Source organism: Manacus vitellinus, unplaced genomic scaffold (assembly GCF_001715985.3).
Source record: "Manacus vitellinus isolate BGI_N305 unplaced genomic scaffold, ASM171598v3 scaffold_20_pilon, whole genome shotgun sequence".
NCBI lineage: Eukaryota > Metazoa > Chordata > Aves > Passeriformes > Pipridae > Manacus > Manacus vitellinus.
The window spans coordinates 12,216,985-12,235,342 of NW_021939471.1; positions in this window are offsets into that span (position 1 = coordinate 12,216,985).

Genomic DNA, 18,358 nt, shown 5'->3' on the forward strand with positions numbered 1-18,358 from the left:
TCGCTCTCCTGCAATCCTGAGTACCATTAGAGGTTGCCAAGTTCACCAGCAAACAAATTTCCTACCAAGCAGGAGTTAGTACAGGTGGTACCTCCACCTGCCCTCTTGAGCAAAAGGAGGACCCTCACTTTGTCCTATTTTCCTTGCAGTGTGGCATTGCCACCTCTGTATGGCCATAAGTAACTATGAATCTGGTTGGCTGTTTTTAAGGTAATTTTCATCCCTTCCTGATGACAGAGGTCAACCTGCTTAGCAAATTGCACAGAAAAGCTGCACTCTGAGTTATATGCTCTATAAGCGAGTCTCACTAACATAATGAATCACTGAAGAGGAAGAGTCAAGTCTAAAGTAGGAAAGTCTAACAATCTATTGTATCCTTGTCTTAAAGGTTTGGAGTAGATGTGAAAAAGAGATAATGAACTCTCTCTAAAGAGTGTGAGGAAAACCAGCTGCGGGTAGTCTTGGCTTTAAACATGATTGGCAGAATACCAGCCTGGAACTCAAATCATCCTCTGTGCTTCAGTAGTCCAGGGAGAGCACCTGTTTTCCACTAGGATGCTTGTATTTTATTTACTTGTTTGTATGGAGGCCTATTTCTATTTTCTTGGAATTAAACATAATTCAATTTCAGACCTTTCAGGATTTTTATAAACATTAATCCAGCTGCAAGTAACAAAAGGCAAAACAGAAATTCTGTAAAAAACTTTCATATGATTATGTAGGAAGGGTAGCAAATGCATGATTTAAATAAAAATGCAATCATAAGAAAGATCTCTCATTTAAGTCACTAGAGGTTTATAGGAATGAGATGATCACTGTAAGTCAATCTATCAGCTACTTGTGCCTATTGTGAAGGACTTGACCTGCTCTGTTCAGTCTGACTAATACTTTCATGTTTGCCATTGCTATAGAGAATATGCAGGCAGCCTTCCACACCTACACTACCTCAGTGACAATTCTTGCAGTGTTTAAAAGACTGAATGAAGAGATGATTATGCATTTATACTCATCTCAACCTCTTAAAATGCTCATCTTTTCATCTAAGCTTTTACAGTCCTGTTCCATTCCTCTGCTTACTATAAATCACAACTTTCCACTTCAGTGAAACTTTGTATGGCACTCCAAGACAAACTTCGGAGGAATCTGTCATTTTTAAAGTCCAAAGGCAATGAGACCCTCTTTTGGCAGTGACAGACTGGGATAGGAGCAGCAAGCAGACATTGATGCTGGGTACTTGTTAGCACCAGCAACTTAGTGGAGAGGGTTTCTTCTGTCGAGTGCAAAGGAACATACAAATCAGACTGGTTGCACAGAGCTGAGGTGAACACAAGTCTTACACTGTTCAGCATCAGCCAAAATAAGACATCTCCTAACTTTTCTGTGGGGACAAGCTTCCCTTTAAAGTGGCTGATGCTTAACTGAAATTTTAGACCAAGAGAAGCCCAGCTCAGAACCCCTTTTGACCTTACTTTTTTTCTCTCTTTGATACTTGAAAAAGACCCTTTTATTTCTCTCTTGCATTTGACAAGAAAAAACTTGTTTTATAGAAATGCAGAATATGATGGTGGCAGACTTGCCCCACATCAAACATTGGGGAGAGCCCTTTAGACTTTTGTTCCAAGGTATCGGAAAAGAAATTAAATTAAAAGAGAGTTTTTGAGGGATGTTTTGTCCTGAACTGCTTTTAGCTGCAAACAAATATGAAAACAAAGCCCAGTAAGTTTGTGAGTTCTATTTTCAAGAGAGTATTTTAATGGAAAACATGAAATGAAGTACTAATTTTTTCATTTTGATGCATTTGATTCCATAGAAAATGATCAATGAATTGTAACTGCCAGTACTTTTCTGAAATGTATCATAAAAAATAATGTAATAATTGAGTACAGAAATGAATGTTGGTCTCTGATATCTTATACTTAAGACTCTTCTTGCCTTGGAAGGTAATATATATCATGGCATCCTGATGGAACACTACTGTCTTATAAAGAAAACTGCATTGCTAAATTTTGCAAATTACCATAAACATAATTACCTTCTGCTGAGAATCTAAGTGATTATTCATAGTATCATTACTTTTAGTAGTTAAGACTGTAATTTCCTTCAGAATATGATTTGTTCCTTCCTAAATTATAAAATCAGGCCAAAAAGCTCTGTATGATTGGTCAACATATAGAAATTTTATTATGTTTGTTCCATGCCAGAACATACATTAAATCTTCACCTTTTACTGTGAATCAAAGAAACCTTTAAATGCTGCCTGAGCTGGTAGGGATCTGTGAGTTAGGAGAGCGATGCAGTCAAGGGAGAAGGAGATGATGTGTCTGTCCGTCTGAGCAGATTTTAAGAGTGTGTCTGAAACCCTTTGGCCAGCAGACGTGTCTCTGTGCTTTCTTCTGCAGCAGCCAAGTTTCTGATCCTGCAGAAGGCCCATGAATATTTGTGGTGATTCTTATTGAATACAGGGAGCAGAATTTCACTCTCTGTAAATTGTTCCAGATGAGATTGCTTTCTCTTAGTGCCAGGGATGGTACTCACCTACACAAACTTTTGGTCAACATAGCATTCTTCATTTTTGTTGTGTCTTTCTGATGTATTATGAAACAGAGAAGAGGTATAGTAATAAGATGGCAGATAACACATCTTCAAATCTAAGTTAGATTGAGCTTTGATTTTAATAGTAGAGGCTGATTTAACAATGTGCAACAGTTGCTGGTGCATGCAGCAAAGTCAGCCCCATGTATTTATGCATATTGAATGTTAATATGGTATTTGCTTTTTTTTATTCAACTCAATTTGTTTCCAATTTTTCTCTTCCTTTTCATGATTTCTTTTTTTTAATTCTTACTGGTTGCTAAGTAACTGTAGCAGTATTGCTGCAGATGTGTAATAGGCATATCTGCTTACTATGGCGGTCCTTCTTTTTAAGTAAAAGAAGTCTTTCAGCAAAATAAAAATGATACTGAAGTAATGATAGCCTGATAAAAGATGGGTTTTATTGTGCCAAATTTTTGCAGCCATGTATACATTGCGTCAGCTGACGGTAGAAAGTTTTTGTGAGGAGTGCATTATTCTCAAATGGATTATTTTAACAGCATCAACCACCATAGGACTACCTATCCCAGAGATTTATATGCACATCGGGCATGACATACAGGCAGTCTTGTCACACCTTGGGGCACCTGAGGTGGGATTTCCTTCACAGCATACTCATGCTAAAATAGGATAGGCCAGAATTTGCAAGACCGTGGCCTCTGATTTCTATCAGCTGCTGTAGATATTTCTGGGTAGATCATTAGTCTTATCACTGGCCAAGCTCTAAAATTTCTGCCCATGAAGGCTGGCAAGTTTCTCTTTGCTTTCATCAGTACAGCACCACTCCACTTTAGCCAAAGTTTTATGGGAACATAATGTAGGTGGGTCTCATGGCAAAATGAAAGCTCTTGATTCATTTGCATGGCCCCTCACAGGTATTGTGCATGTTATTCAAGTGTCACAGTAGTCCTTTCTGAATTCATTTCCCTGAGCATTGCAGACCTCCTTGTGTTCTTGGTAGTCAGGAATCTCCTCACCAAGCAAGTTTTGCCTGTTCCATGTCACGTCTTAGCAGACAGGATGGTATACTGCAGTTTACTGACTGGTCCACGTGAGGGACAACACCTATCTCTGTTACCAGTTGCTCCTCTGTGTAAGAGAACTGCATGTGAAGTGTTAGAGTTAAGATCCTATTGATCGTTAATTTGGGAGGAAAATAACAGAATGCTTAGTGAATGATTGCTCTACTCATAGATTTCATTTTAGCATTTACTAATTTGGATGTGTGTTATTTTGTACCTGCAGCAGAATTTAAATGTAGATTTTTAGTAGCAATTATATATAGATAGACTGTTCTCTTAATGTAAGAAGAACAGAAGAGTTGTAATTGTTGACATTATTCAAAATGAATAGATGGCATATTTTGGATATTTTGTTAAAACTTAATTTATTGTATCTAGGTTAGGACGGTTCCATTTATTTTGTCTTTTTGTCTTCAGTTTAATCAAATGTGTCCATTAAGTGTAGGATGTGGCATTTGAATTCTTTTAGGGCATGTTTGCAGGAGATTGATTTTTGCCTGTGTTTGCAGAGAGTGAAGGAGTTTACCCATGTAATCTCCAGAAAGGTCAGATCTTGATTTAATAAATGTATGATTCAGGAACATAAACCTCATTCTTTAGGACATCACATTAATATTTATTGGGGTCTGAATACTACAAAGACTGACTAATTAGGTACAGAATCTTTTGTGTATTGGTTAAACTGGCTTAAATCCAGTTTTGCTCAAGAGGGATTAAAATTGTTCCCGTTACGATAAATCTGCTAAGCAGGGGACTCATATTCCCATTAATTCCTATGGTTCAGACTAGTGTGCAGGTACACCTTTCTAATGACTAATAGTTAGTGGTAGTTGACATTTTTAATGCATTCAGTGAAGAATATTTCTGAGAGGAATCACCCCCTATTGCTGAAGGTAGAGTAAGAAATAGGCATCAGTCAGGGAGCCCAGCACGAGCTATGCAGCTGCATCTGGAAGAGATGATGACTGTCCCAGCCTATGCAGCATTTGTCTTGCACAGGAAGTGAGAGAAGACCAGAAACCTGGGCTAGGAGTGGCCTACAGGCCAGATATGCTAACAGAATACTAACAGTCAGGCCAAGTTTTAAATGTGCAGAAAAATTAAGATGGCTACTGTATTGAGGCAGTGAAAAGCAACTCTGAAAGTAAAGCAGGGAGTCGAGGCCACTGTCAAAATGAAGCACTGCTATGCACACCTACAGTCACAGTACTGCCTAGGTGAGGGAGGATATGTCTGTATATTGTGCAAGATAATATGGTACAAACACCACCAGGTTGAACTGAGCCTATAAATCCACAAGACTCAGTCTGGATTGAGCCCAGAATGAGTGCAGCTATATTTACACAGTGCCAGCCCTAATCAAATATGCCCTGCCTCTGGACTCCATTCAGCTGTTTCTCAAACACCTTTGATTACGACGTTGTGGGTTGGAAAAGATAAGATTAGGTAAAGCAACCAGTAATCTCAGTATTTTTGTAAAGTGGGAAAGAGAATGTATGCACTGTAACAGCCGAAAAAAATTCCTGGTGCCCTGCTAGAAAATTCCTAGAATGAGTGGGCTTAAGAAACACTTGCAACTAAAAGCTCATGCCTTATGTTAAGGGAAGAAGCCACAGAGTTAAAACTGAATTGAAAAATTAAGGGTGGGAAAAACCTAAAAAAGAATCATATGGTGCAGAAGGACACTAATCAGAATCACCAGAATATTTATTTTTTTTCTGAAGAAATGTGGAAACTACTGTTCACAGACATGCCACTAAAAGGTGCAGAGCCATGTGGGGATAAGAGAATGTTCTGTCAGCCCAGGATGCTCTAGCTGATCCTGCTTCTTGACATCACAAATGGTGATACAGGCCAAGGGAGGAAGCAGGCTCATGTCTCATGGGAATGCTGAGGTGAAGAAATGGAAGTAAGCACTATATATGCTTGAGGAAATTGAAGAGAATGCACTCAAATGTACCTATGGTTGATCAGCTTGGAGGCACTTTCTGGACTAGTCAGTAAGAGATAAATATTGATGGAACTTGCCTGGCCTTGAATCAACAGAAATTTTGTTTTCACAGAGTACATAGCATCTGATAACAGAGTGATTCAGCTAAAGAACTTTGCACCTCTGCACAGTATCGTCAACATTGTGGTAACTCTGGAGGGATAATGAGATTTTAAAAAATACTTGGATGCAGTTGTGGGAATCTTAACTCCTGTAATCTTTTTGTTTGTTTTTCCTTCTGACGGGTATTCTTCTAAAATAGAAGAATATTATTTCATAAAACTTCACTTAAGCCCCATGCCCCAAATCTTCATGACTCTCATCTCTCACTAAAAGGGAAAATAATGGGCAGGGAACTAATCCATCTGCATAAACTATTTATCCAGAATTCCTGATGGGGTAAAACCACAGAGAAGGGCTTTCTACTCTTAGTTATTGGCACACAGGGAAAAGTCAGCCCTCAGAAAGCTTCATTTGCATCAACTTTCAACTCAGCCCTTCCCCACTGATGCTCTTGAGCCGTAACAGGAAGCAAATTAAAAATGGGTTTGAATAGCAAAACTGAACTTAATGTGGTATTCAGTTTGGAGTCCTTCTCCAGAAGGACTGCAAAGAAAGTGAAGTTTCTTCCAGAAGCTGAAGAGCGTGATAGCAATTTTGGATTAGCTCCAAGAGAGCCTCTTTTGTCACAGAGCTAAACAGAGCTGAAATGGTCATCACTGGCTGAACTGAAGAACAGGGATGGGCAGTGTTCCCAAGGGCCTGAAGCCTCTCTGTGAGCCCTCTTGGACAGTACTACATGATGAAAACCACACGCCAAACAGAGAAGTGGTAGGTAAAAGCATATGTGCCTCCTGCATGCTCTTTTCGGTGACAGAAAAATTAAAATAATGGACTATTTCTAACACTGGCTTAAGGGAATGCATTATGTATCATCATAAACACATTGCTGGCAGCAGTATTTGGGTTGAAGCTGTGTTTCTCTATTAATGGTAATCTCTCTTCCCTGCCCCAGGAATCCAGTGCTTGGAAGCAGGGAACAATTCAAAAGGTCTCTCAGGGAATATGTTTAGTGGTTCCAGAAAGCCTGGGTGAGGGCTTGAACTAATGGTATATAAGAACCTCGAGATATTGTTGAACTGGGCTTTTTTTTCCTGATTATTCCAATCAGCTAGGAGATAGCTTATATGATTTGAAGCTTTTATTTCTTGCTAACACATGTTCACACACACAATGGTATTCTGTTGAGTTGTATCCAGAAAATTAATTGTTCTTCAGAAGGATTTTGTCTTTCTCTGAGGACAGTCACTACTTTTTTGCATTAGAGAAATCTTTTTTCTTTGTTTAACAAATAGGTGCAGTGGGGAAACACTTGCCTGGAAAATTCCTGGAGGAAATAAGATGTACAAAGAACTTGATGCCACAGTCCAAGATAAACAGGACATTTTAATAGACTTAGCAATGAAAATGCAAATCACAGAAAAGTAAAGGAGGAAAAAAATATATTCCCTTGCCTGAACATTCAGAGAAAGGGAGCGGGACTGGGAGGTGTTTGACAAGTACATTATTTGCAGTCTCCTGCTAATTTAGTGTTATCAGAATTGCCTGTGGTTGTCATTCCATGAGCAAATATATTTGTAGAAATGCCAGTAGTTTCAGAGAGATGATGCACTTACCAGAAAAGAAATGTGAGTGCTGTAGGGAGACTACAAGCAAATGGTAACTCATAGAAGAGATGTCTAGGAGGACTTCTTGTGCTTATGGGGAGCCTGTCCTTAAAACTATCAGTGTGGTGTTAAACTATCAGTTACAGCTAAAGAATCTAGTCAGAGTTCTCTTTGTTTGTATATGTGAGTTCAACTTAGTGTGCTTGGCCTCTCTACAACCTAACAATAAATTATCATCTAAGCAATGAGATGTAGGTGAGGTCAATGCAGAGAGGCAGCTGGCAAAGAAGGAAATATTTTTAAAGGGACTCAAGAAGTAGCCATACAACTCCCTGAGACATAAGAAGCACAAAAAAGAAACAAACAAAGGATAAAAAACATAAGGTGAGGGAAGAAGAGATGTGAAAATAATAAAGGAAGAAATTTGAGAAAAGAAAGAAAGAGGAATAGGAGAGAAGGAAAGGATTATGAAAAAGTTTGGATGAGAAAGGACAGAAGTAGCTTTGCAAAGGACAATTAGAGAATGGTATCAGAAAAGAAATTGAAATAAGAGAAAATGCAAAAATGAGAAAATAAAAACATATTAACCACCAGAATTATGGAATGCACAACCAAACTGGAAAATTCTTTGCCTACAATCAGGTGCGTTGCTATGTTATCCCAAATGCAGCTTGAGGGTACAAAGCTACCTTTAGGTGCCCTCAAAAGCATATTGCTCTCTCTCTCTTCCATCTGTCTTTGGCTGCTACTAAATCACAGACTTGTGACAAATATATGAGTCTGAAGGATTCTTACAAAATAACTACATCTCTGTAATTCATACTTTTATTCAGCAGATGCAGTTTAACAAGATTTCAGGCACATATGATTTTACTCCTTGTAGGCTGAATGAAAATCTTATGTATATTTTTAATCCTTCTAATGACATCAACATTTACATTCATGTTATTTTTCAACTAGAGTTTTTCTTTTGGGAAAACCACAGTTTTATGAGGATGGAGCCATCCAAATTAATGCATCCAACAAATTCTCTTTCAAATTTTTACTGTGCAGATACTGAGTAGGTGGTTTGAAAAACAAAACTCCAAATATTCCAAATTCTTAAAAATTGGATTTGCATTGAGGGATCCCACTGCTAGCAGTACCACTGTCAACCCCCATGATATATTCTATAGCTTGTGATGCTTTTGCCATGGATTATTGATTGGGCACTGTGGTCAGCAGAGCATTAGTGATTCTGCTTCTGCCTTCGGTTACAGCTGCCTGCAGACATGTGGATATTTGCACGCCTGCTCCAACCATACCAGTGTGACTGTGTTTTCCAAAGCATTAATCATTGTAGAAGCACAAGGAGAATAATTGAAGTCCTGTGGGCATTTGAAATAGTTCAGCCTCACTCTATACTGTGAAGACTGCCAAGCTTTATGTGTTGTGAGACAAATAGAAAATGTTTGAATAGAATGAGTGGGGAGAGAGAAATAGGTTGAAAGCCACTCACAGCACACAGCACCTTTTCCAAAGTGCTGACTAGCAGTTTGTGTTCAGACAGTAATTTGGGGCCAAGAAGATACTTTAGATTTGCTCCAACCTAGCTGTGAGGAATGTGGAGAAGAGGACTTTATTACTGACTACACTGATGGCTCTCCTGCTTGCCAGCTGTGCTAATCTGGGAGGCTTGGGAACCTTCAAAGACACATGGATACCAAGTGTAAGATACAGAGGTCCAGAGTTATTTTTCCCTGAATTATAGGCTCTTTCATTTCTGTGCTCCTATAAATGGGGTCCATTTTAGGTATGTTACCTCACCCATAAAGCTTCTCAGCAGGTACTGCTAACTTGTTGTTTGGAAGATGACTTCTAGCACAGATTTATACAGATAAATTCAATAATGCAAAAACCTCACCTGAAACTGCTACATGCATGTGTATGTGCTCTAGATGATCCCAGAACAACAGTGCTACTTACAAGCCACTAACGTCTAATGTCTCCCAGATAATGGGTAACTGTTTTGATTCTAGAAGTGTTGTATCTCAAAAAAACCCCAAATAAACCATGCCACAACAAAAAAAGCCCCAAAGCCAAAACCACAAGAAACCCCAAACTCAAGTGAGAATGGTTTCTAGAGTGAAAATGGGAGATAGTTTTTGAGCGTCAGTAAGAATGAGGGATGTGTTCACAGTTGATGAACACTGAGGGAAGAAGCAGACAAGAAATTAAAAAAAATCTATCAGAAATTTGAGGAACTTTGGGGTGTACAGTGTACATTAAAGACAAACAAACAAACAAACAACAACCAACCACACAACAAAAAACCAAACCAAACAAAACACCCCAGAACCCAACCCAAACCCAAACAAAAAAGGAAGGGTATGGTGCTTTTCAGATACATATGTCCTGGATCTCTGAATGTTGTAAATACACAGAGAAATACACAAACACACAATTCAGCTTAAAAGAAATGACCCTGTTCATATAAATGGAGCAGAAGTTTCCATTAAAAGCAACACAACGTAATGATAAGCACTGCCTACTGTTATGAGCAAACTGACCTCTTAATCTACACCACAATTTATGTTCACATAAGGTTTCAGTCAGCCCATTTATTTTTATCTGCTCTTTTGCTGTTTCAAGAAAGAACCAAGATCAGCTACAATCTTCTCTCATTTTAGGCAAATGCAGTCCTGATGGCTGTGGCCTGAAGGGAAGAGCTACCTTCATGCCAGAAGAGGAGGAGGACTCTGTCAACATCTGGTGACAGGAGGGGAACAAAGGGGTGGCTCTGAGACACAGTTTGCTGCTGGTGTACTAGGTGAGATATTTCTCTTTGTAATAAGCAGACATATCATAACATGAGTGAAATTGTGTAGTTGCAATACTGAGCGTACATCTGGGCAAATTGGCTCGTGAAAATGTGATTTGGAGTGCAAAAGTTGTAGACTGACAAGGATAGGAAGTCTATGTAGTAAGCCCCCTCTGAACAACAAAAACCTCTGTGCAGCCTCTTGCTGGAGCGTAGAGGGAACTGAGGAGCAGGTGCCAGTAGCAGAGCAGCAGTGATTACTCACATCAGCTTTGAGCTGCAAAGGCCATTTGGAGCAACAGAGTAGCCAAGCCAAGGGGCTAGAGCCACCAGCAGAGATGGCAAATGATCATCAGCTTTGCACCTGTGAAGCTTCAGAAGCTGTAGGCCTTGCTCTGCCTCCTCAGCAGCGTAGGTAACACATTCCCCCAACCCAACAACCATAACCTGCAAGACTGAGGTGTAACTATGCAATGAGAAAAACAGCCTTGGGGCCCAGCACAAGAGATGAAAGAGAAGGAATATATATAATATGCTTGCACTTCTGGAAAGCAAGCATTAAATACTACCCTTCTCCCTTACCACTTCTTCCCTGCTTCAGTGAAATATTGTTTCAATATTTAAGTTCATCTGCCATTTCCAAATGGGAATAATTATCTCACTTAGTTTTCAAGTTTCAGGGTGTATATTTAAACCGGTGTTTATTAGAAACTTCTAAACTTAAAACTCATATATTTTGCTGCCATTAAAACTGTGACAGAAAGAGTTGTATTTCCCTATCTTCTTAAACATGGTATTTCCTGAAATATTTTTCAGTTAATGTTTGATAGTAAGTTCTAATAAATACTGAGAAAAGTTTGAGAAGTCCCACATGCTGCCATGTACTTCCATATACTGCAGGGCATTACTGAATCTTCAGATTTATTCTTATTTAAATTATATGTGCTGATACCTCTCCTCTTATTACAGCTGGAATACATGCTCTAGCTACATGTATTACACAGCTGATGACCTTGTGTAAGAAGCACACAGTTGTTTACAGTCCGCAGCATTATGTTAAATGCCTCTGTCATACTCAAAAGAGTGGCTCTTCCTTTAGTGGAGATTTTATAACGTCAAGAATGAGGCACCAGAAGTGACTGGCAACCTGAGATCAATTTGCGTGAGCAGGCAGCATTCCTCCCACCTACTTCCCTCTGGGGTCAGGAATGCAATTGGTAAAAATGCGTATAATGCATCTTCCTCATTCTGAGTGTGGGTGTTTGACAGGATATTCTTCACAGAGACCCCTGATGGCTTTGAGATGCTTTCTTGCTCTGAAAGGTTCTGGAGTTACTCATTTTGAGGCATAAGACTCAGGTCATTTGTTCTAACTTTCCTTGAAAGAGGGGGACGAAAGCATGAAATATAGGTGTCCCCATCTACCCTGGATACGAGCTTGTGGGAGAAATTCAATAGATTGCATTTTCATTTTTGCAGTCTGTAACAGCTGATAGGACACGTGGTAGTTAAGTTTTTAAAACTATACTACATTTCAAAAATAGGAGAAGAAAATCTTCAACTTAACAGAAGTTACTGGTAGTTCAGGTAGACTTTTTAAAAGATTATTGGTACATTATTGGCTTAACTTACTTTTATTTTTCATTTAAATATTCATGGCTTACTGCATTAGTAATACATGAAAATATACCTTGTTATTTCTTAGAAAGGTCAAGTTTCTCTTAACACTCCTATCTGTAGTCTCTACCTACTTTACATTTGGACCCCAACATATAAACCACACGTTATAGTTTTCAGTGGTCATCAAGATATTAATTTGTAAAGCTGTGTTTCTGTAGGTCTCTGCCATGTACTAATCTCACAGTAAAGAACACTTGTCTCTTACTTAGCTCAGCATACTTTTCTAGCCCACTTTCCAATGTTCCAAAGTTTCTAAGTAATCAACTGTTACTTCCAATAATACAAAAATAGCATGTCATTACCATTAAGCGCCAACTGCAAGGATTTAATTTTAAACCATTTCTCCTTCCCCCGACTGAAGAAATGCCTCTGCTATAATTTTTAACCTTTCATCAGCATAATTGCTAAATAATTAACAATGGTTAAATTATGAGAACCTGAGAGATTTGAAAATTATTACTGAAGTATGTATTTCAGTGAAGCAATGACCTATATGCATCTGTTTCAAAATAAAAGCGATGTATATTCACCAGCAGTAGCAGCACAAATTCATTTTTTGTGCTAGATCTTCTGATATATGTTCTTATGCCTTAGTCACAGCGGCCTTGGTCCTGTGTTAGGGTGTAAAGACCCATCTTGCTGCAAAGATCTGCATGTGTGCTGAGGCTGAACTCTTCTTCTCCAAGGTTACCTCATAATGCTTTGCAATGTCTTCATTTTCACTAATAAAAATTACTTATTACACTGAATAAACCGTGGAAAACAATGTAAAGGCTCTATAAAACCTTTCTATTTTTGTAGCAGATATTATTTCCTTACTTCTGTTAGCTGAGCTGATTTGCATTTGCATGCTGAGCTTTTCTGCAGTTTCTCCAATCTTCTCAATGAGCTTCATGTGCTGATTTTGGATATGCCTTTTATATACCATTTAGAAGCTGACAATCAGTCTCTCCATCCTTTCCAATCTCTATGAGTCACCAGGATTTACTCACTCTCCTTTATCTCCCAACTCGGATAGGTTTAAAAGCTGCACAAAGATCTGCTGGGATCCTGATGACCTGCTAATCTGGGTCCCAACAATGTGTGGGCCCTTATGTCCTCTCCTGCCCTTTGTTCCAGGCACTCCCATTCATTCTCCGTTCATCCCAGTCTTAACATTTCTACTACAACTCTGTGTAACAAGTGGAGGAACACAGGGAGGAACTGGAGGTATTTACTGGTGGGGGGAGGAGAGCAAGTGTAGGAGAAATCATGGGAGCATGACATGGACAGCATAAATCTGTCAGAAGCCTGGCTGATCCCTAAATGAATTATTTTTTCAGGTCATTCTCAAGTTCATCCTTTTCACAGATGTTTGTCTTCCTAACAGTTTTTAGTAAAATCGTGGAAAGTTCTCAGTGACTTTCACTCACCATTTTGAGAGTGTGGATATGTCTTATATCTAATCACATACGTGCACCTCCCGTGTCCACAACATTCTTCTTTCCAGGTACCTTTAGGGTGGATGTGATTCTGCAACCAGTGGTTGATGCAACTACCCTTTGAATTGCAATTTCCTCCAATTTGATCCAAACATCTCAATAGCCACTTCTTTCTTTCTGCATTCTTTCATCCGTTGTGGTGCAATTCAGTCAGTCAAATTTTATTTGATTTTTTTTGCTGAGGTTTTGGCAGTAGTGGCAGAGAGCTTCTTTTGGTTTGTTTTTCTGTTGGAGGTTCCAAGGTACATTGTATGCTGAATTACTAGTAGTGCCTATGCAATCCCAATGACTCTTCACACTTTATTTATGCCTTTGAGCTTTTTAAATCAGGGGCACCTGGCTGGAAACAAAGTGAAGTGGCTGCCTGAGTGTTTTCACAAATAAAAGAAATGTGTCTGGTGCTTCAGCTAAATCCTCACCACTTCCTCCCAGAGTATTTAGCACAAGGGTGTTCAGCAGGCTTTGGCTTTGTTAAACACCTGCTCAGAAAATCTGCTGACTACTGGAGGCCACAGGAGCACAGCAGCCCCTTAACGTTTGCTTTTGAAAGTGCTGGTCTAACACCAGCACAGCAGTTGTGATTCTCTGTGAGAAAGTGCTCTAAATGCAAATTTTAATCAATGCCATTTCCTCATAGATCAGTCCCTCTAGCTTCCTGATTATGAGCACCAGCTCTGAATTGTCATTATACTTCTTGTGTTGATGTCCAGATTGAAAGTGGTATCTTCCTGTGCTGCACAGGAAAGGATTATCATTTTGCTGCTCTATGAGGGATCTGAGCATACAACATGAAGCTGATTAGCACACCTTCCTCTCTCCTGTGCACAAGGTTCCACCACTGCAGCTTTCCTACTTTAAAGATACTTATTTTTTATTCTTCTTTTAAAACAACCCAAATAAACAAAAACTACATGATGCTTGTGCAGTACTCTCATGTACAGCTATTTTTAAGAAATGCCAAAATGAAAGTTGAGCCAACATCAGCCTTATTTTATTACACAGTTGTTTCCCTTTATTCCTGTGCAAACATTTTTGCAGCCTCCTGAAAAACTAAAAACCTCTAGATCAATAAAAAGAAAGTGACTTTTCACTGGTATGGCTTACAGGCACCTAAGCTTTCAATACTACTGTTAAATAATTTCCCTCTCTAGGAAAAAATATGTGAGTTTTGTTGGCAAGCAAGTGTATGTTCTGTTTTCTATGTAGCTAGAATAGAAAAATAAAGTATAATTCCTAGATTATAATTATTTGGAAAATAACTTCATGCATCCTATTTCCATTACCAATAAACAGAGCTGCTTTATTGATTTAATTTGTAAAAATAATCTTATAGGTGGTTTAGTTTCCTTATGATTGGATGTAACCTTGTTACACCTCTTTTATATATATATGTATAAGCAATTTATTATTGCTGGTGTTTATTGTTAATATAATAATAAAAATGAGAATATGATTATATTAAAAATTAAAATCCTTTTACTGCAACAAATGGTAAACGTTTTGCACGTTTTAGAAATTTTGGTTTTGATTCCTTAAATGGAGAGTTTTAAGACTCTCGCAAAGCAAAGAGAAATATCTATCCTTTTGCATTTAAATCTGAAATTAGAAATGCAGATTGTATTTTTAAAAGACTGTATAGTGGCTCAGGACTCAGGGTACTGTAGTTTATTAAGGACTTTTGGAGGCATGCTCTGCCAGGGAAGCCTAAAAATGTAATTGAAAAAATGCATGGCAACCACTGATAAAAATAAGGATATTAATAAATATGCAGTATAGAAAAACTTGAAATCTATTTAAGGGGAGGGAAATTTTGAAGCATAATGTGGATTAAATCCAAATACAATGTTTTATTTACCAACTACAACAACAGAAAGACATTAGGGTTTTGTTTGTTTTCTGCTTAGCTTTGCTGCTGATTAACTGCTGCAAATGTTGAAAATTGCATATCTGTGTCCTAGTCCCTGGGAGAAGCAAAGAAATGACGTGCATTTTCAATTATGATCTGAGATGGATCCTGTACACTGGCTCTGGGCAGTAAACTGCCTTTGGTAAGAGCAGCTTGGGTCTGGACTCTAACATATGCTTTGCAGAACAGAGATATCCAAAACCAGGTTTGTCAGTTTGACTCATCTTTCATGCAGCTAAAGGCTCACTGTGCTACTCCAGGAGACTTCCGGTAATTAGAAATCTGATTTTAAATCACTCATATACTTATATGGTTTATAGGTGATCTAAAGTCCAGACCTCAGTTCTGCCAGTGGAACTACAGAAATGTGTGAAATGAACAGGGCTACTAGTCAATAGTTGGCCACCTATACAGACCTGATTACAAGATTTTCACTCCAGTGCAAAAAACATGTCTAATTCTGCTGACATTTTACTGAAATAAGCAACTTCATAGATGTAAGTAGTCACCTTGAAATGAGAGCAGTAACTGTACTGATGAGGCTTAGCAGGAGTGGAACAAGAATTATGAAAAGGCTTGTCTTGTCTTCCCATTCTATAAAAAATTGTTTCATTTGCTACATTGAGTTGAAAATTAAAAAGAATAAGGGAAGGAGTTGTACATAACTGCCTTGGAAATGTCTGTGCAACTTACAAATTCTGGTTGATGTCAAAACATTTCTGTATTACTAAATATCACAGTGTAGGTGTAACCTGTACATGCTGCCAGAGGCTGACGTGCTCAAAAACTGGAATATTGGAGTGCTCCTGAACTTTGCTGTTGTACTCAGTGGGAAGGCCCTTGAAGAATGGTACAGCAGCACCTTAGAAAACCTGGGTTACACAAATTTGTTGGACAACAGCAGAACGTTTAAAGAGAAGGATTGATACCAGAAAAGCCAAAATGGACTGACTGAGTAGCCTGAGGGAAGGGCACGTGTGACTTAACAGGAGGGCATTATTTTTTAACTCAAGGTGGAGTTTGATGAACACTTCCTTCAGTGAAAGTGCTGGATAAACCAACATTGCAGAGAGGGAAAGAAGATGCGTTTGATTTTAGTCATTTCTCCAGCCTGGCTCACTGTGTAGCTGCACAGAACTTAAAAAACCCTAGCTCCAGATGGCCATCTCCTTAGGTATAAACACTGCTTTCTCTTCCAGCTCAAAATGCAATTTTGTAAAACCTGAAAAGTAATTAGAACCACCACAGTTTTTCTGAAAGATGCAAGCACATGATACTGCAAGTAGTTATTCCTTTTCTGTAGAGTCTGAGAACAAACAGGGCAGCTTGAATAGCTCACTGCAAAAGGATCTACAAACCACACAGATCAACTGGCCAGATTTGATGGGTAGGTATAGACAGGGTGTTGTGATAGTTGTGAGTCAGCCGCTGCATACCCTGCACTGGACTGTGGGAAGGAATTCACCTAACTCCTGCCTCTCTGAAGCTAAACCAGTTAAATACTAAGAAAGAACTGAACTTTAGCTCTTAATGCTGAAAAGTTAAGGAGATTTAGAAACCTTTATGACCATCACAAGATACTATTGAAGCAATAAGGTACTCATCAATATTTATTGCAGTATAAGAAGTCAACTTGTATACAATCAAAATGATTAATACTAAATTTCTTACCTAATGCAAGTACAGAAATGTTTTCTCCCCCTGCCGTGCCCTGAAAGTGGAGTTGCACAGATGTATCTGAGCTGCTTCTGACTGTGCTCCCTGTGATTCCTTTCCTCTTATCCATGTATATTTGATAAATTTCCTTACAGTTTGTAATGCTGAAAGTTTAATTCATAGTACATTGGATTTTCAACCTGATCACTGGTACAGTGAATATGAGGAGTTTTAACAATGTTTTCTTTAGAAAGGATCATTTACTGAATTAAAATTTGCTATGAGTCTCTAAGGGAAGGGGGTTTTATCTTTTCTTTTACATATAAAAATGTAAATTTATATGTTTTGTAAAATTTTGTTATGTATAGTAACTCAGTGCATGATAACATTCTTCAACAATATTTGTTTTTTATGAAAGGTTTTCAGTATTACCTTATTAAGTAAAAATTGTTGCACGATTTTGTTCATCGCTGCCCTATTTTTTCTGTCTCTCAGTATGAGCTGTTCTGAAATTATGTTCATGTACTAGAATACAAAGTGCCAACTACCTAATTTAGTACTCAGCAGTTACATCCAAATTTCAGTTATTGTATAACACCAAATACTGTAAAGATGAAAAGCTCAAGAAATCCTTGCCTCAGACTAGAAAATTGTCAGCACTTTGGATTAGACAGTATTATTCAAATTCCATTTAAATAGTACTTTATTCTCAAGGTGGTCTGAATGACTTTAACAACCTATTTGTAATGTCTGTGACCTCCATGAATAAGATAAGTATTGCAGCCTGATTGCCCAGGACTTCTGATGCATGTGTTCAGAAAAGATATAGGAAGAGGTTTATAAACTAGTTGTGAACTATGCAAAACAACAACAAAACAAGGACCAATAGAGTGGGATTTTAAAACACCTCTGTGGATTAGAAACATGTCGCTTGATTTGGCTCACAGGGCTTTTGGATGTATTTGAAAATCCTGGCCATTCTGTCAGATATTTTAGAAATATTTTACATTAAGGATAAACATAATTGATTATACTTGAGACTGCTCTTTCAAATTGCATTAAAGTAAAGCTTTAGATAAGTTTAGATAAGCCAGTGAGAACTAAACTCCACACATTCCAAGATGTTTTACTTTTTAATTATAGTTACAGATGTAATTACTTTTTTTTGAAAAATAGTTGGGTTTTTAGCAATGACATTCTCTCTGCCTTGAAGAGGATTTCTGATTTAGGGTGAACATGGAATGCTGAGTAACTGAACACCATATGACATTGAATCTTTATAACTTAATCTCTCTTCTGTGCAAAAGGATACAATGTAAAGCTTCTAAATGCTTAATGAACCTATAAACTATGAAGTCAGGTAGTTTTAAGGACATCCATAGACTAGCAGATAAAGCGAAGAATTTTAACCAGCTTAGCCACTCACTCCTAAAAATGGCTTTTTTTCTGAGAGTGAAGAGGTCTGCTCTTATTGCCTCTAAAAATAGCTCATATTTCTTATCCTCTTTCAATTCACTGTTGCTAACAATGATTGTGATTAGCGTTAGTATGTACCCTTGAAGCA